Here is a 20,032-nt window from a genome sequence, read left to right as displayed (position 1 = left end):
AACCTAGCCTCCAGGCCCTGAGCATCTGTGGTCCAACCCTGAGTGAAGCTTTCACCCTTCCCTTCATAAATATGGGGTGTACAGCATGCAGCTATCAACATAGAAATATTGTCATCGGCCAGATCCAGCTTCCCATAGAGGCAGCACCAGTGGGCTTTTAAATGGCCAAAAGCACACTCAGTCATCCTGCACGTGCTCAGCCTGTTGAACTGCTCCTTGCTGCTGTCAAGGTGGCCCGTGCATCGCTTCATAAGCCACAGCATTAAGGGGTAGGTGGGATCTCCCAGGATCACAGTGGGCATTTTGACTTCCCCTACGACGATCTTCTGGTCCAAGAAGAAAGTCCCTGCTTGCAGCTTCCTGAACAGGCCATTGTTCCAAAGTGTGTGCGCGTCATGCACCTTTTTGGACCAGCCTGCGTTAATGTCTGTGAAATGTCCATTGTGATCCACAGGTGCCTGGACAACCATTGAGAAATACCCCTTCTGATTAATGTACTCGGTGCCTAGGTGGTGTGGTGCCAGAATTGGAATATGTGTGCCATCCATTGCCTCTCCACAATTAGGGAAGCCCATTTGTGCAAAGTCTTTTGGAGCAGGATGCAATTAATGGCCCTGCACACTTCTGTCAACATGAGTCCAATGGTTGACTTTCCCACTCCCAACTGGTTAGTGACCAATCAGTAGCAGTCTGGAGTAGCCAGCTTCCACAGTGCAATCACCATGTGCTTCTCCAATGGCAGGGCAGTTCTCATTCTTGTGTCCTTGCGCTGCAGGACTGGGGTGATCGCATCACAGTCCCATGAATGAGATTTTCTCTCATCCAAAAGTTCTGCAGCCACTGCTCATCATCCCAGACATGCATGACATTGTGATCCCACCACTCAGCGCTTGTTTCCCAAGTCCAACAGCGGTGTTCTACTGTGGTCAGCACCTCCGTGAATGACACAGGCAAGCTTGTGTCATAGTTACTACGTGTGGCGAGATCAATGTCGCACTTCTCTTGCCTTTGTAGTTTAAGGAATAACTCCACTGCCACTCATGACATGTTAGTCAGGACAAACAGCATATTGGTCAACAGTTCAGGATCCATTCCTGCAGCCTGAAGAGGCAGGGTGTGCAGCACACAAACTGTTGAAAGATGGCACCAAATGTGGATGGAAGCACAGGGATTGCTGGGATGCGAAGCAATGCATCACAGGTTATTGGGACAGGACCTAGGATGCCCCATGACTCCCTCTGCCTTCCCACAACTCTTAGCAGCAGAAGAGGAAGAGGTGCTCTGTGGGATAGCTGCCCAGAATGCACTGCTCCGAATACTGCTGCAAGTGTGAATGTTATTATTGCACAGGTAGCTGACAGTGTGAACACACAACAGCTGTTTCCCTTCAGCGCTTTGAGCGACGCTGTAACTCTGCCAGTGTAGACATGCCCCAAATTGCAGTTCACACATACTCATTACAGACTTTAAAGTTTGCCAGTTAAATGCCCAAAGATTTTGCCTGCAGTGGGCATGCTCCAGCCTGAGGCTGAGTAGGATTTTCCCTGTAATTGCAGCTCTGAGCTGCTGTAGGTTGTGCTGGGGTCTGAGACCTGAACTGAGAGCAGGGAGCTTCTCTCCTAAGCACTAAATGCCCCCCTGCTGGGCCCAGGTGGCATGGAGAAGGCAGCTGCTTGATTCAAATGGAGAGGGGGAAAAGCTGGATTGCAGGGGGAATAGGAAATAGATTAGGACAAATAGCTGGTGGGGAAGACACTGGACTGAGGGCTGGTGGCAAGGTAGGGAGGGAAAGACTGGGAGTTGGGATGGGGGTGGTACTGGGTGGACAAAGAGCTTGGAAGGGGAAGTGTGGGGGGACTGGGTTGAAGACTGACTGGCAGGGAAGGAAACTGGTACTGAGACTCGGGTGGCTGGGAGGGGAGATCTGATGAGAACTGGGACTGGCTGTGCAGAGACTGGGACAAGGTGCAGGGGGTGGAAACTGAGCAGGGAGACTGGGATGAGAAGCCTGTTGAGTGGAGACTGGGATTGTGTAGGTGAGGAGATGGGTTAGATGGAGGAGCTAGAGTGGAGAAGAGGTAGGACAGGGACACATTGGAGAGAACAGGGCAGGAAGGTCACACTTTGGGGTGGAGGGAATGGGCAGAAGAGTTTTGCCCCCTAGAGCACACTGCCCTGGAGAGCTGGGAATGGAGGCCACGGTTTGAGTCTCACCATTCCTCTGCTGAGAGAAAATATCTGAAACTCACTCAGAATGAATCATCTCCCTCTAGTGCTGGTCCACTGAGGAGGACGGCCTACTACTGCTCTCAGTTATTGCATTAGTTCAAGTAGCTCTAAAGATTGCAACCCTTACTGACGATCCATGTCAGTGTCTATATGCTGCCATATGACTGAATAAATAGAGTTCTTTCAGTTTGTTTTTTGAATATCCTAGGATATTACACATCAGAACAGCCATACTGGGTCAGACCAAAGATCCATCTAGCCCTGTATCCTGTCTTCTGACAGTGGCCAATGCCAGGTGCCTCAGAGAGAGTGAGCAGAACAGGTAACCACTAAATGATCCATCCCATGTCGCCCATTCACAGTTTCTGGCAAACAGGCTAGGGACACCATCCCTTTCCATCCTACCTAATACCCATTGATGGGCCTATCCTCCATGAACTTATCTAATTCTTTTTGAACCCTGTTAGTCTTGTCTTCACAACATCCTCTGGCAAAGAGTTCCACAGGTTGACTGCGTGTGGTGTGCACAAATACTTCCTTTTGTTGTAAACCTGCTGCATATTAATTTAATTTGGCAACTCCTAGTTCTTGTGTTATGAGGAGTAGATAACACCACTTCTTTATTTACTTTCTCCACACCTGTCTTGATTTTATAGACTTCTTTCAAACTCCTTTAGTCGTCTCTTTCCACACATTACTAATACTGCAAAGTCAAACACAACTTTTACAAAATACCAGAATTAAGGCTTCCTGTGCACTTGCATTATGATACAGTCTGAAACTATGTGATCCCATGCTATGTTTCCACAGGTGTATACAGCTAGCTGAATGCCCCCTAGAGAATTGGACTTGGCAGAAGTAGGGATACAGAATTTCTATGGGATGCTGGGCAAGTCACTTAAATCCAAGCTTGCCACCTCTGTAAGTAAAGTCTGTAGCATAATGCATATCCACAAGAAGGCTGAATTAAGGTTACATAGGAAATATTAACTGGGGTATTTCTTAACTTGAGTGTGCTTGACTTTGCAGTCTTTCAATCCTTAACTTCATATTTTCAAGTTTTCCATGTTTTAGTTTGATTAAAGCAGCCATAACTAATGTCAAACAAAGTGTTTGTCAATTTATTTGTGTCATAGCAGTGCTTAGAGGCCCTAGCCCCCCATTATGTAGGGTATGGTACAGATATATACCAAAAAGATTGCCCCTGCCTCAGAGAGCTTATAGTCAAACTACAAGTCTAAGGATTTTATAGTTATTTGTGGATCTGACCTTCAGGGCTTCTTGTTCCCCTATGAAGGTCATGAATTCAGGTCTGGAACAGGGCTCTGTAGAGGATTATAAATTCAGAGTACATAAAGGGTGATATTCTGGCATCAGCTGCGTGCGCGTGTGTGTGGGGAGCTCACAAGAGGCCAGAGTTTGGCCTGTAGTTTTAATTGGTTGTACTAATTTTTATGCTCCCAACTCAAGAGTTGAGGTATTTTGCATGCAGTTTAGTGGTTGTTGACTGGAAAGGATGCATGATGGCCTACCATAATATCTCTGCAACCAGTGTTCACGTGTAATGGTCGTTAAGCTGTTATAACACTTCCTTTTGAAGTGTATTCTTTAACTATCTGTTCTTTTCTTAAAGGTGATTCTTAGGAATCTGAGGAAGTGGGTATTCACCCACGAAAGCTCATGCTCCAAAACGTCTGTTAGTCTATAAGGTGCCACAGGATTCTTTGCTATTCTTAGTCTTGAGACTCACAGCTGGACACCACTGAAATCAGCCTTACTCAGGAAGCCCCACACTGTGTGCATTTTGCTGGCTTTCAGGGTAATTATTCAAATCCATATCTGATGTAAGAAGGTCAATGGCAGCATAGCACAAATGCTATTTAGTTTGCTTTTGCCCTTATTTTAAGCACTATCACAGCTGATCCTCAGGCACTAGGAATCAATAGCAATGCATTGCTGCTTTTGGAACAGCATGCAGCAGAGAGCATCTGTAGGGTTCTGTCCTTGTACAGTTGTATGTTAATTCCATTTAAACTATTTGTTTCAGCATGAATATCACCGAATGAATTTCAGGTCCCTCCATTCTGTACATGGGACAGATTTGTACATGTTAGACATATTCTGCTCTCATTTTCCAATGAAATCCATGGGAGTTGCTAGCAATGAAAGAGACGCAAGGTTTGACACAGTGTCTTTGCTTGTTCCTGTGGCTCTTTGTTCTGAAACTGGAGTTCTGTCTATACATAATGTTACTTTAATGGGAGTAGAGAAAAGATACACTGGAATTTGTTCTGAGTGGGTATGGAGGTTTATATTGGTATATCACAATGGTGACTGGAGTTGCTTAAATCCTATGGCCAGGGACAAGAAGTTATATTCAGACATGCTGGAGTGAGCCCTAGATTTATATTACTCACTGAGAAATCAAGTCCTACTTCATCAACTTGGCTGGATCTTAAGCCAGTCAATTTACAACACAAGTTTAACACATTTTTATGTTAACAGCAACAGCCTGCTGTTTCATTCTGCCTCTTGTTGTTTCTATTACATATAAGCTGCTTATAGGATTGGGTGTTTTTCTTGGAATATTGTCCATTAATTTAAGTTTTCATGTGCCACACATTACTGAATTGGTTTAAGATGTGATTTGAAACTGGGAAAGACCAATATATAGTTTTAAACAAACTGTATTGAAACTTTTAAATGACTGAATCAAACTATGTTTATCATCTTCCCCCCCACCATTATCAAAGGGACAAACTATTTTGATCAATTTTGTTGTAATATTTCAGCCCTAAAGGAAGAGATACTTATTCAGAGAAAGGGATTAGTGTTTCTGACAGTCATCCACATATTACTGCAGATACAAATATCTTGTATAGCCTGATACCTTCATTTTTACACCTAGAGACAGTAACATGTTAAGTTTTGATTTAGAGGTTTTAAAATAGTTTCAGCTACTATCATGAAGTCAGGACTCATGCTATTTAATGAGAATGATCTTATATGTAAATATGACCTTTCATAGCTTAAACAGGTTTATAAACACTGAAGTCAGTCGGAGATTTTCCTGAAGAGAGTGCTGGGAGGAGAAGGAGGGAACGGAGTGACTTGACTTGAATGGGGAGGGGAGAGGAACAGGAGTCAGGAGGACAGAAGATGGAGGGAGGAAGAAGTGGATGGGGAAGGGCAGGAGCAGAGGGCAGGAGTTAGGGGACAGAGTCTGTAGCTTCCCTACAGAATCTGGAACTGAACCCAGGAGTCCCAAGTATCCTCATTCCTCTAATGTCAGCAAACAGCTCAGAAATCCACTGGCAAAGCCTGCATCTCATTCCCTTGTACTGGCAGGTCCATGTGGATAACCACCTTCTATTGCTACCAGTTACACAGTTAGTTCTGATGGCAGAGGCCTGTGCTGTGAATCTAAAGATCTGAACCTTGATGACCTGCATGGGGAAGGTCAATACTGCATGGCAATTTTTTTTTTTAAATTTGAGTTAATAAAATATATTAAATGAACATTGAGGTCACAAAGCTAACCACTCAAAAGTTAGGAAATACCAAAATTAAGGCTGCCCATGCAACCCTAATTGAGCACACTTGTGCATATACATTATGTTACAGTCCTTAATTACATGGTCACATGCTATTTTCCACAGGAACTGGCCTCATTCAGTGCACAGGCTGGACCTGCCCTGGGAATGAATCAGGGCTGTGTAGTGAAGGGTGCTGTTGTCTGCAGGACCCTGCCTCATTTGTTGCAGAAGTTGGAAGATGTGTAAGTGAATGGTGTTGAGGACAATAGGAAGAAAAAGAGAGTTCTCATAGTTAAGGCAGCTGAATGCTGCCCTAGAAAACTGGATTCTATTCCTGCCTCTGCCACAGAGTTTCTATGTGATGTTGGGCAAGTCACTTTAACCAAATGGCATGAGTTATCACTAATTGTGTGCCTCATTATTTGAGTGTCCAGCATGAGATACCAGGGGTCTGATTGTCAGCATAGCTGTGAGTGCTCAGCAATAACTGGGGGTCAATGGACACCAAGCTTTGAACAAACTCAAAAAAACTCCAACCCCCCAAAAAACACTCAGGCCCTTTGGCTTTTGAAGGAGACACCCAAAATTAGGTCACACTTTTTAAACACTGTCTTTAATCTATGCCTCAGTTCCCTGCATGTAAATTGGGATAACTACTCATTTCACAGGGCAGTGTGAAGATTGTGATGAATTAAGAAACTAACACTGAATTTATGCTGAAAGCACACAAGGAATTACTATAACTATATATACACTATATAATTACAATAACTATCTATGCTGTACACTAAGTGAGGCAGTAGGCCTGTGGAAGACAGTCTTTAATTACATGTTCATATTCTATCATAATGCACATGTATGAGGGAGCCACCATTTTATTCTTAAGAGTATTTGCTGTGTGCAGAACAGCCCTATGCTTGACTCTGAAAGGAGACACATCAGGCTCAAATCTTTCCTGCAAGAAGCATATGCCCGAGTTCACTGGTGAGTTCTAAAGGATCACAATAATTGTGTTCCTTTAGAGGAGGATTTGTTGTGTGAAGAATTTATGACTAAACTTCAAAGTGTTTATTGTTTGCCATTTCCTAATGGACTTATTAGCAGTTAACTGTTCAATATGAAGAGATTTGAAACAAGCATATTAAAAAGCAGGTTTCGTATAGGAAGAGATGCTGGTAAGATATGTTATGGAACCATAATTCACTTTGATTTAGAAGAGTACATAGTTCTCTTTGGGCTTGCCTACATGGGAAAAACTGACCAGCATAGCTATAGCAGAATAATTATTATTAGGTTATTCCACTCTAGCTGTGCCAGTCAATTTCCTCATGTAGACAATCCCTAAGTAAGGCTAATTAGCCCAGCAAGAGGTAATTTGTTGAAAGAGGCATATTGAAATTCTACCTAGCTTAATCTGCTCTGAATTTGAACACATTCAGAACAGTGATAGATTGGCCTATAAGATGCCTCTGCCTGATAATGAAGTTTTCTAGGAACAGTGCAGCCTCTTTTTTCAATAAGCACATACACCTCTCATCTGCCCCTTCCCTGTGCACCTTTCTGCTAAAAAGACTCTGGCATTCAGACTTCTTTATTTTTTGCCAACTGTTAAAATATACCATTATTTTAGCACTGAAAACAAACCCTTATAATAGGATGTTTGCTTTCCACTGTTGGCAGGCCTGTAATGTGTGCTCAGAATTACTGTTACCACAGAATTACACTTTCCTGTGGATGATAGGAGGCTGGCTGAGAGGTCAGCACATTAACAAATATTGTGAAATGAAAAGCCGTTTGCTGCATGAACCAGCTTCTCTTTATTACTAGTTTCTGTTTCAGAATTCTGCCGTGCACTGGCTTTAGTTGGCTGCCTATGCTGGTAAGCCATGATCTCAGTTATAGCATCAATGAGGAATTAACCGACTCACCGAAATAGCAGTGCTCTAGCCATAGCATGCAGCACAGGGCCTAGAAATCACAAGGCACAGAGACAGTGGTTGACCTTGGACACATCCCATTAGTATTGTTGTGCCCAAGTGCCAATTTCAGCACCCAAACATAGAACTAGGTGCCTTAACAAAGATGCTTGGGCATCAGTACAGACTGTTGCACCATCACAACTGTGAGAAGTACTTACTGGCCACTAGTTGGGCCATACAGCTTTCCTAATTGGCCTCAGCCTGATCATCTTATACTCATTCTACACACCCCTTCAGTGTCTGCTATCTAATCAGGTTAAAGATGGGCAAGTTTCCAACACCCACATAGCCCATTGGGCTTTATTGTTACATGGGAAGGATATTATAGTAAAACTGGTTAGGATGCCATCTTTGCTGCCCAGAACCTTACTAGATCAAGGCTTGTTCTGGGAGAACCAGTCTCCATCACAGTCAGCCACACCATGCAAATGGTTTTTCCCTCTGCTCTGTAGCTCTGGGAGAGAAGACCAGAGCCCTCAAAAGGAAGCCACCCCCCTTATATATACCTTGTTATCACCTTCAGGGAACCAGCAGCACACCCTGACCAGCTCTGTGTCCTTACACTCCCCAAGGCCCATAGGCTGGTCTAGTCAGCCAGACCACTATTTTTCAATTATAAAGGGCTACTAGGTAGGGCCAGTACCCTTCCTCCCAATCCCTGCAGACTGTCTGGGGAGGAGCTTTGCTAGCATAGTGTGACACACCTGTTTATTTTGAGGTAAACTTTTACTTCCTTTCAGAGTGATGCTATCATTTGACTTTCCTAATTATTTACTAGCCACATTGTAACAGCTCTTTTCAGGTCTAACTAACTGAGCCTCAGCACTTCTAGGAGACAGGAAAGCAGGATAACTAACCCACTTCTCAACAAAGCAAAGGGAAAAATAATAGCAGGTACTTACCAGCTGAAAGAGCCAGGAAATGCTACTACTTGCGAAACCTCTCCTGCAAGCCTGCAGCTGTTGGGTTGTGCCAATTTAAGGGGCTGGCCCCCACAAAGGCATGCTGGGGAAAATGTCTATAAAAGGGGATTCTTGCAGTATACTGAGGATGACTTTAGGAAAGGAACAGTGTTACTAGAGCACTGGTATGTAGGTTAGTATGGTAAATAAGTATTATTTTTATTCTCATCTTTCAGAGGGGAAGAACTGATAGAACAGCATGGTCACAGTGGAGTTAGGAGTAATAATACCTAGTTCTTATACAGCGCTTTTCCTCACTAGATCTCAAAGTGCTAGAACTTGTGAAGTCTGGAATCACAGGCCTGCACTTAAATCATTGGACTTGAAACTTCTCCTTCTCTACATACACCCTCTTCTTCCTGCTCCTTTGGCTCCTAACTGTATGGTGCAAGGGGTCCATGTAAGACTTTATCAGTAATCAAGTAGGCCCTTTAGGTAAGGGAGTTCAGCTGGTTAGTTAGTGTAAACTACAGAGGCTTAGGAAGTGCTAAACAATCCTAGTTCTGCCTGTGCTCTCTGTTCCCAGTCTGGGAGTACAAACCTGCCTGTGATAAGTCCCCATGGTGCCTGTCTTGGGATAAAGTCTATGCACCTCTTCCTGAGTTCTGCAGGATCACAGGCAGGTGCAGGGGGTTCTTTGGGAACTAGCAGCCAGTCAGCTGCATTTCTAGTCTTCCCTTTATACGTTGTTAATCCTGCTGTGTAATCAGCAACTCTGGAGTTTGGGGCCTGTTTCTTCTGGCTCTCAGGGTATGGCTACACTTGAAATTTCAAAGCACTGCCGTGTGAGTGTAGTCAGAGCGCCAGCGCTGGGAGAGAGCTCTCCCAGCGCTGCACGTAAACCACATCCCTTACGGGTGTAGCTTGCAGCGCTAGGAGCTGCGCTCCCAGTGCTGCTGCCCTGATTACACTGAGGCTTTGCAGTGCTGTATCTTGCAGCGCTCAGGTGGGTGTTTTTTCACACCCCTAAGCACTAAAGTTGCAGCGCTGTAAAGTGCCAGTGTAGCCATGGCCTTTGTGCTTATTTGGAGACACTTTACTGCTAATCTTGGGAGCAAAGTGTCTCTCTGTCCTCAGACTACAGGGAGAGCTCAGGGTCCTGTGGTAAGGTGGGTCCCTCCAGGTCTGAGCTGGTGGAAGAGGAAGGGCCCTGAATCTTGCAGAACGGGAAGCACAGATGTGAATTCATGTGTGCATGGGGTAGGGGGCGTTTAGAGGGGAGCTGACGGTGTGGGTGAAGGAGTTTGGGAGGCATTAGTGCGGAGTTGATGCTGTGTATGTCTGTGTGAGTATTGGAGGGGAGCTGAGGGGGTGTTGGAGGTTCAAGAGGGTGTTAGAGGAAGGCTGATGGTGTGTGTGTTTTGGGGGGAATTGAGGGGAGCTGATGGGGTGCAGGGGAGGTTTGGGGGTGCTGGAAGGGAGCTGATGGTGGGTTTGTGTGTGTGGTTGATGCTGGATGTTCACACTTTACATTGTTTGCTTGGCTCATGTACTGTGGGGTTTTAGGGTTTGGGGGTGTTGGAGAGGAGCTGATGGGGTATGGGGGACTCGGGGGTTGTTGGAGGGGAGCTGATGGGTGTGTAGGGGATCTGGGGGGTGTTGAAGGGGAGCTGATGGGGTATGGGGGTTGCGGGGGTGTTGGAGGGGAGCTGATGGGCTGTGGGGGACTTGGGGGGCATTGGAGGGGAGCTGATGGGTGTGTAGGGGGCTTGGGAGCGTTGGAGGAGAGCTGATGGGTGTGTAGGGGGCTTGGGAGCATTGGAGGGGAGCTGATGGGTGTGTAGGGGGTTGGGGGCTGTTGGAGGGGAGCTGATGGGGTATGGGGGACTTGGGCATTGGAGGGGAGCTGATGGATGTGTAGGGGGCTCGGGGGCATTGGAGGGAAGCTGATGGAGTGTGAGGGACTTGGGGGGTGTTGGAGGGGAGCTGATTGGGTGTGGGGACTTGGAAGGGTGTTGGAGGGGAGCTGATGGGGTGCAGGGGAGGTTTGGGGGTGCTGGAAGGGAGCTGATGGGTTTGTGTGTGTGGTTGATGCTGGATGTTCACACTTTACATTGTTTGACTCATGTACTGTGGGGTTTTAGGAGTCAGGGTGTTGGAGAGGAGCTGATGGGGTATGGGGACTCGGGGGGTGTTGGAGGGGGGCTGATGGGGTATGTAGGGAGTTCGGGGGGTGTTGGAGGGGGGCTGATGGGGTGTGTAGGGGTCTCAGGGGTGTTGGAGGGGAGCTGATGGGGTGTGTAGGGGGCTCGGGGGTGTTGGAGGGGGGCTGATGGGTGTGTAGGGGGCTCGGGGGTGTTGGAGGGGGGCTGATGGGGTATGTAGGGAGTTCGGGGGGTGTTGGAGGGGGGCTGATGGGGTGTGTAGGGGTCTCAGGGGTGTTGGAGGGGGGCTGATGGGGTGTGTAGGGGTCTCAGGGGTGTTGGAGGGGAGCTGATGGGGTGTGTAGGGGGCTCGGGGGTGTTGGAGGGGGGCTGATGGGGTGTGTAGGGGGCTCGGGGGTGTTGGAGGGGGGCTGATGGGGTGTGTAGGGGGCTCGGGGGTGTTGGAGGGGGGCTGATGGGGTGTGTAGGGGGCTTGGGGGTGTTGGAGGGGGGCTGATGGGGTGTGTAGGGGGCTCGGGGGTGTTGGAGGGGGGCTGATGGGGTGTGTAGGGGGCTCGGGGGTGTTGGAGGGGGGCTGATGGGGTGTGTAGAGGGCTCAGGGGGTGTTGGAGGGGGGCTGATGGGGTGTGTAGGGGGCTCAGGGGGTGTTGGAGTGGAGCTGATGGGTGTGTAGGCGGCTCGGGGGGGTGTTGGAGGGGGGCTGATGGGGTGTGTAGGGGGTTCGGAGGGTGTTGGAGGGGGGCTGACAGGGTGTATTGTGTTGTTGATGCTGGATGTTCACACTTTACAGAGTTCTCTTGACCCATGTACTGCGGGGGGTTTGGGGCTCGGGGGCAGGGTTAGAGGGGAGTTGATGCTGTGCATGTGTGTGGGGAGCTGATGGTGTTTTTTCTCTGGACATCTCTGCTGGGGAGATTTTTTAAGCCTGAGGCTGTCTCTGGGAACGTGTCAGTAGAAGGCTGGATTCTGGCAGTCCTCACAGCACAGCCTCACTGGTAGCTGGGAGACCAACTGCAAAGGACTGAATGCAGTCAGGGCCTAGCGGCAAGGCTGTCTGCACAGGTGGATTCCGTTAAAGTGACAGGGGCGCTGCACAGACACTGACCTCAGCCAATGTGAGTAGTTTGTAAGACTGGGGCCTTAGAAAGGAGATGACCACACGGAATACAAAAGCCAAGAGAGCACATCATGGGAAGAACTTCATTTATTCTGGAACTGACACATATAATTTAATTTCAGTTGGGGTATATTCAGGGCCAGTGCAACCATTTCGGCGGACTAGGTGGTTGCCTAGGGCGTTGAGATTTGGGGGCGCCAAAAAGCACCCCCCAATTTTTTTTAAATGGTTGCGCAGCCGCTGCTGCTGAGAGAGAGAGGGAGTCTGAGCTGCCAGTAGCAGCCGGCAGCCCAGGGGATCCCCCGGGTCAGGGCGCCGCAGCGGCAGCTGGCAGCCCAGGGGGTCCCCCGGGTCAGGGCGCTGCCGCGGCAGCCCGCAGCCCAGGGCTTCCTCTGGGTCAGCGCGCCAGCAGGGCCGCCCAGAGAGGGGAGCAAGAGGGGCAATTTGCCCCAGGCCGCACAGGTGGTGGCAGCTGTCATAAACAGATAGCTAAGGGTTAATGTCTCTTTCACCTGAAACACCTGACCAGAGGACCAATCAGGAAACCGGATTTTTTCAACTCTGGGTGGAGGGAAGTTTGTGTCTGGGTCTTTGTTTTCTGGCTGCCTGCTTTCTCTGAGCTTTGGAGAAGTAGTTCTGTTTTCTAGTCTTCTGTTTCTAAGTGTAAGGACAAAGAGATCAGATAGTAAGTTATATGGTTTCTTTTCTTTGGTATTTGCATGAATATAAGTGCTGGAGTGCTTTGATTTGTATTCTTTTTGAATAAGGCTGTTTATTCAATATTCTTTTAAGCAATCGACCCTGTGTTGTGTCACCTTAATACAGAGAGACCATTTGTATGTATTTTTCTTTCTTTTTATATAAAGCTTTCTTTTAAGACCTGTTGAAGTTTTCTTTACTGGGAAATTTCAGGAAAATTGAGTCTGTACTCACCAGGGAATTGGTGGGAGGAAGAAATCAGGGGGGAGATCTGTGTGTGTGTTGAATTTGCTAGCCTGATTTTGCATTCCCTCTGGGGGAATAGGAAAGTACTTTTTGTTTCCAGGACTGGGAACAGAGAGGGGGAGTCACTCTGTGTAGTTTCACAGAGCTTGTGTCTGTGTATCTCTCCAGGAGCACCTGGAGGGGGGAAGGGAAAAAGGATTATTTCCCTTTGTTGTGAGACTCAAGGGATTTGGGTCTTGGGGTCCCCAGGGAAGGTTTTTCAGGGGGACCAGAGTGCCCCAAAACACTCTAATTTTTTGGGTGGTGGCAGCAAGTACCAGGTCCAAGCTGGTAGCTAAGCTTGGAGGTTTTCATGCTAACCCCCATATTTTGGACGCTAAGGTCCAAATCTGGGACTAAGGTTATAACAGCAGCAAGTACCAGGTCCAAGCTGGTAACTAAGCTTTGAGGTTTTCATGCTAACCCCCATATTTTGGACGCTAAGGTCCAAATCTGGGACTAAGGTTATGATAGGCCCCACGAGAGTTTTTCGAGGCCCCTGGAGCGGGGTCCTTCCGGGAGCCCCGGAAAACTCTCGCGGGGCCCGGGCCCCTGGAGCTTCTTCTGCTCCCGGTCCTCGCTGGCGGGGGGTCCTTCCGCTCCGGGGCGGAAGGACCCCCTGCTGGTGAATTACCGCCGAAGCGGGACCCGCTGCCAACATGCAGCCCGGTCTTCGGCGGTAATTCGGCGGCGGGGGGTTCTTCCGCTCTGGGACCAGTTGCCGAAGTGCTCTGGAGACCCGCAGCGGGGGCCCTCCGCCACAGAATTACCGCTGAAGACCCGGCTGCACTTCGGCAGCTGGTCCTGCTTCGGCGGCAATTTGGCGATGGGGGGCCCTGCGGCGGGTCTCCGGGACACTTCGGTGGCAGGTCCCAGAGCGGAAGGGCCCCCCACCACCGAATTACCGCCAAAGCGGGGGCCCCCCACCGCCGAAGACCCCAGGCCCCTGGAAACCTCTGGGCTGCCCTGGCAAGCCGCTGGCAACCCAGGGAGGTCCCCTGGGTTAGCACGCCACTGCCAGCAGCCGCCAGCCCAGGTCTTCCACTGCGCAGTCCTGCTTGGAGAGGATGCGGAGCAGAGGTGAGCTGGGGTGAGGAGGTACTGCAGGGCTCCTCAGGCCAGCGGGTGCGGAGCTGCCACGGGGGCGGGCGGCACACTTCGGGGTGGGGAGGGGAGAGAGCGCCTGCAGGGCTGGGGGGAGGGGGGGGGGCGCAAGGTGGAAGTTTCGCCTAGGGCGCAAATCTTCCTTGCACCGGCCCTGGGTATATTATGATAGGCTGTCCTGTATCTTGGAGTGATGGCGGAGCACCTGTGAGTTCTGAATTTGCCCTTAAACCTGCAAGCAGACTGAATGTTTCTGCTGTAGCTGCACACCTGGCTTCTTGAACTGAGGAGATTTTCAGGTAACCATGAATACAGTTTTGTTTTTCTAAACATTACTATCAAAGTCAGGCTCCTGGGAAAGCCTATCAGTCTGCGAATAGAGCTGTATTTCTGTAGTCCTAGGTAATGACAAAACTTTGCTTTGTAATCTTACAGCACCAGAAATATGGACAACTGTTTTGGATGAAATAGAGCTTCACAATTTCAAGTCACTTTACATTTTGGAATGAATGGAACATTGGAGACAATTGCACAAAACTTAGATACTGATCAGACAGGAAAAATATTAATTTCACGAGCTGGATAGGATAATAGTACTTAGAAATTGTACATGTCTTAGTAATTAACTCAGCAGATTCAACCAGTTCAATATTTGTGGATATGCTGAATTAGGGGAGAGCAGAATCTGGGATGCTGATAGTACATTCCTGCTGCAGATGTAACCCACACACCTCCTGGTGCTCTGTCCCCTCTAGAGGTACTGAGACCATTAGAGATTAATGAATCTGCTACAGTCTTAGCCAAGAACCATATGGCTTTTAGCTCACACAATAGAGGCTCAGACACTAAGCTCCAGAGATCCCAGGTTTGATCACACCTGCTGACGGCCAGGGTCTATCCATTCATCTTCCAGGATGTTTTCTTCTATAATTTTATTTAAAAATACTTTAATTTTGCAGACAAATAACAGTACTCTGAGGAAAGTTTTGTAAGCTGGCTCTTGATTCCAAGTTTACTGTCAGTTATAGAATTAAATTTCTTTGACAAAGAGAAAAAATGATCAATATTGAATAATACAGTGCAAGTGCATCCCAGTCCAGAGAGTCCAACCCCCTTCAGGTGGCAGCCTGTCCTTCCGAGGGGTCAGTAACTTCTTTCCCAACCCCACTCCATTGCACCTGGCCTCTGCACTCTTACCCGGCCTCTACCTCTCTTCGTCCTCTCTCTGAGCAGAGTTGACCCTGTATGCTCCAGCTGAGTATTTCAAAATGTAAGATTCTAAAACCAGATAAAGAGGTCACTGACTAGTGTAAACCCATAGTCACTCTGTTTGAGGCCTGTGAGTGACTCCTGACTTGCACTTGGGCCTCAGACAGCAGAGTCAACCTGCAAGGGATAGGAAGACATCTCTGTGCTGCTTGTTCAAAAATTTTGGATAATAACAGTAAAGGGGGTGTGAACATCAGTGTGGTAGTGGCGCCTGGTAACTGCAGGGACTCCCGTGAAATTACTTACACACGCACATTTAATTTAAACCGTCGTTTCCCCACCAGTGAGCACTCGTCCACAGTAACTCAGCTGTATTATCTGGGTTCTGAACACAGGCAGAAATTAGCGTGTTTCCACTAACTTCCCTCTTTAATCCTTTTTTCAGTTATCTTTTTGATAACGTTACCCATTTCTACCTCACTTCATGCTTTCAGCCGTATTGGAATTCTCTCACCCACTCCCTGGCTGTCTGGTTTATCAGCTGTTCACTCTAATTCTCCATTTAGCTTGGTTTTGGACAGAGACAAGTTTTGCCTTTCGATCTGCTTGATATATTTTGATGTTGTCTCCTAGTAACCTGGACCTTTTGTCATCAAGCCATTCCCAATCTATTATACTTGTTTTTCTTCTCCTTTTGTATCTCTCCTAAATGGCTTCAGTCCTTGTTTTCTCCAACTAAGTTATTTTTATTTGTCACATGAGAAGTTGATCAGCCTAACTTGTACAATCACTTCTTTGTTCTAAATTAACTGTAACCCCTTTAGAAATAGGCTTGGGGTGAATGTAATCATGGGTAGCTCAATGGAAATGCCAGCAGTAGTCAAAATGCCAAACAATATTAGGCTACATGATAGATTAATAACCCTTAAGACCTGATGGGGCCATTCTGATAATCTATCCTGACTTCCCACACAGCAAACTAGAGAATTTCACCTGATCATTGCTGCAGCAAACCCATAACTTTGGGCTAAGTTAGACCAGGGTATTTAGAAAGAGACGGCTTGTTTTGATTTATACATTTCAGGTCCATCACATCCCTAGGTCAGGTGCTCCAGTGGTTAATTGCCCTCCCTGTTAACAATTTGGGGAAAGGAATGGGCTAGAAACTATGATAACGCTATTATGTACATTGGTGGTAGGCCCTCACTTTCTGTGTTCTGCTCAGATCATGACTTATTTTTATGCCATAGTTAAAAGGCTACAAGTAGGTGCCTATTTGATTGGCCTTCGATGAACAGAACCCAAATTATGAAGATGAGATTTTATTTGGCATTTATGTTTGTGAGGGGGCATTTCATTTCATTTATGCAGCTTTCCACAGGGCAATTTATAAATTGTGATACAATTTAAAAGTAATTTTATCATAGGAATCTTTACAGAGATCAAAGGCAAAGGTTCAGTCATAAAATGTATTTTACAAATTCAGGGTTCACATTTTACTTTTCCAGTGCAAACTAGGACTGCAAAACTCTGGATAAAGTCTGTGTAGCAAGACTCCTCATTCTTCTTAAAATTTTCCAGGCATTCTAGCTCACGTGCAGGAAGGTAAAAATTGCCACCTAACAAACCAAACTCTTCTCCTCCACAATGTAATAAAACACTATAATTGCTGCCTGAAAGCTCACCCAAGTGGCTTGTCCCTCCTGGCTTCCTCTCCACATCCATCAGATAAAACATTGACACCAAGATCCCTTCTGCATGAGCTATTCACAAAGTTCTCCGTTCTGTTTATACTCCATTACCTATTAGAAGGGTGCCTGTGTGAAGACTCTGATTGCAGCGCTATCCTCTGGCTGAATTCTGGTCCATGTTTAGGTTGGAGAAAAAGAAACTGGCTCAGAATCTGCCAATTTGGTGAGGCGCAGGCAGTGCCTTCTCAGCTGCTGTAGAATTGTGCATAAGTGCTTGGAGGGGACGCAGATTGTTCAGCCATGCTGCTTGGTTCTCCCAAGTGCTCGAGTCAAGGAGAAGGTTTCAGCCACAAGGGATTGGTGCTCAGGTGTTGCCCTTTTACCGGGTGACAGGAGCATAAGAGGCAGAATGTCTCTCTTTTCCTTGGATAAAGCCCATGGTTTGGACACTGCCAGTTCAGAGGAGAACAGGATACTTCACAGCACCGCGTGTGCCTCTTTCCCAGGAGGCTGTTTTGCAGCTCTGTATGACATGGCTCTGGGCCAGCAGTGACAGGCAGAGTGCCAGCTGCTGGCACGGCGTTCTAAAGAACTGCTCTTAAGCTGCACTGCTCATTCTCTGCGATGTTCCCTTACCTTATCTTGCAAGGTAATTATGGAAGAAAGTAATGTTTGTATTCAATTGTATTAACATTCAATTAATGTTATTGAGTTGAAATATGTAGTGACAGAGACCAGGAACCTCTTGGGTATCTAGGTGTCAAACTCCCTTCGATTTCAATGGGAGTTAACCAACTAATAACTCTGAGGGTCTGAGCCTAATTTTTGTCTAAAGAAATGCAGAGTGCAACAGTGTGTCTGATCAAGTATCCAGTAAACACAACCCTGCATATGTTAGTGTGACACATGGCTAGAAAGGGTTAAACATCCTGTAAAATGAATAACCCTCAAAAGACGTGCGGAGATACTGTTTGTGGTTTTGTGTATTTACATACGTATGAGTAAGGCCGACAATGTAATCAGCAGTCCCTGTCTATGCTGTATTTTGATAATAGAGAGGTCAAAAGAATATCCTAGCATTTAAATGAATTGTAAACACAGGATATCTCTGTATTCATCTCTCTTTGAAATGTATAGCAAATAATCTGTGAATGGTGGAGGAACAAGCAAATGGCCTATGTTAATTCTATAGCTAAGTATCGGTGATGAACCTCCTTCAAAGTCATCGTAATTACCTTTTGCTCCCTGAGGAGCTCCAACTTGTCAAAAAGACATGAAATTGTATAAAAGATCCTTGGATCCTGATTCTGTCATCTCAGATCTGCTTGGGCTTCATCGGGGGAAGTTTGAGTCACAAGACTGATGTCCCAGTTATGCTAGTATGCCCGAATGTGATATTTGGACATTGGACTATAAACTATGAACTATTTCTGAAAGAACTCTTTGCAACTACAAAGCTCACCATCTCTGCTGTGAATCAGCTCCTCAATGGATTGAACTCATGTCTCTATGTAAATTGATCTTTTAACCATATTCTCTTTTTTTGTGTTTTAAAATTTTTTTAGTTTAGTTAATAAGAATTGGCTGTAGCGCGTATTTGAGTAAGATCTGAAACATTCATTAACCTGGGAGGTAATGTGTCCGATCCTTTGGGATTGGTAGAACCTTTATATAATAATGATGAAACAAGATTTACAGAAATTTTCATCATATTTGATCTGGTACGTGGATGGAGGTCTGAGGCTGGATCACTTTAAGGGATCTGTGTTGTTTGGGCTTCTGAGTAACCAGCAAGGTAAGAAAGATGCTGTTTTATGCTGGTTTGGTGAATCTAAGTATTGGAATATCCACCATCTTTATGGGGATTGTCTGCCCCATTCTTTGCAGTTCACCTCAATTGAGTGACCACAGCCAGCTCCCCACTAGGACCCTGGTCCCAGTGGCGTAGTCATGCTTAGACACACATTACCATAGGTTAATTGAGTTTTTGGATCAGAACCACACGCTTGTCAAAATTTAATTTTGATAATGCAGAGTTAACTGATTTTTAATCCTTAATAATGAGCAACCCATGATCAAGATCCTGACAGAAAAAGCCTGGAAGAATTGTGCTTACAGAGAGGGTTGTATTTTAAGCAAAAGTCCCCAGAGCAGAAACTGAAAAATCTGTTAATTTCCCATAATAAGGAAACAGACCCAGTGAAAATGCTTGCAGTGAGAAACCAGCAGCTAGAACTTGAACAAAACCAAAAAATATCTGATATGGAAGGAGAAGCTGCTGAACAAGAGTGCCTGTTTTTCACATGAACAGCGAATGACATATATTTGATTGCAGGAACTGAAAGCTAAGGCCTGAGGCTGGATCACTTTAAGGGAACTGTGTTGTTTGGACTTCTGAGTAGCCAGTAAGGTAATAGAGAAGCTGTTTTATGCTGGCCTGGTGAATCTAAGGCCTGGTCTATACTGGGTGGGGGGATCGATCTAAGTTAAGCAACTTCAGCTACGTGAATAACGTAGCGGAAGTCGATGTACTTAGATCAACTTACCATGCACGGGCGACTCCAGGCCCCAGCACGCCAAGCGCATGCTTGGGGCGGCAAGCTGCAGGGGGCGCTCTGCTGGCACCACGAGGGCGGCAGGCAGGCTGCCTTCGGCGGCTTGTCTGTGGAAGGTCCACTGGTCCCGCGCCTGCGGGAGGTCCTCTGAAGCTGCGGGACCAGCAGACCCTCTGCAGGCAAGCCGCCAAAGGCAGCCTGCCTGCTGTGCTTGGGGCGGCAAAATGCCCAGAGCCGCCCCGGTTACCGTGGTGTCTTCACTTTGGTGAGTCAACTGCTGCTGCTTCCTCGTCAACTCCCGTTTGCACCTCTCACGGCGGTGGAGTACAGGAGTCGATGGGAGAGCGCTTGGGGGTCGATTCATTGTGTCTAGACTAGACGTGATAAATTGACCCTTGCTGGATCATACCTTACCCTAAATATTGGAGTATCCACCAGCTTTATGGGATTGTCTGCTCCATTCTTTGCAGTTCACTCTCATTGAGTGACCACAGCTGGCTCCCCACTAGGACCCTGGTCAAAACTAGCCACAGCCAAATAATGAATAATGCACAAGGTAAG

General features: G+C 46.9%; 1 long non-coding RNA gene across 1 annotated transcript; it reads left to right on the top strand.

Annotated features, from left to right (window-relative positions):
- Positions 1-9,787: 9,787 nt before the first annotated feature.
- On the top strand, positions 9,788-18,028 carry LOC115657950. The gene is made up of 3 exons (XR_004002097.1): positions 9,788-9,815; positions 11,767-11,926; positions 14,452-18,028. It is a non-coding gene; the product is annotated as an uncharacterized LOC115657950 (long non-coding RNA).
- The last annotated feature ends 2,004 nt before the right edge of the window (positions 18,029-20,032 follow it).

Source organism: Gopherus evgoodei, chromosome 9 (assembly GCF_007399415.2).
Source record: "Gopherus evgoodei ecotype Sinaloan lineage chromosome 9, rGopEvg1_v1.p, whole genome shotgun sequence".
In the NCBI taxonomy this organism is placed as follows: Eukaryota; Metazoa; Chordata; order Testudines; family Testudinidae; genus Gopherus; species Gopherus evgoodei.
This window is presented reverse-complemented; position numbering and strand designations above follow the sequence as displayed.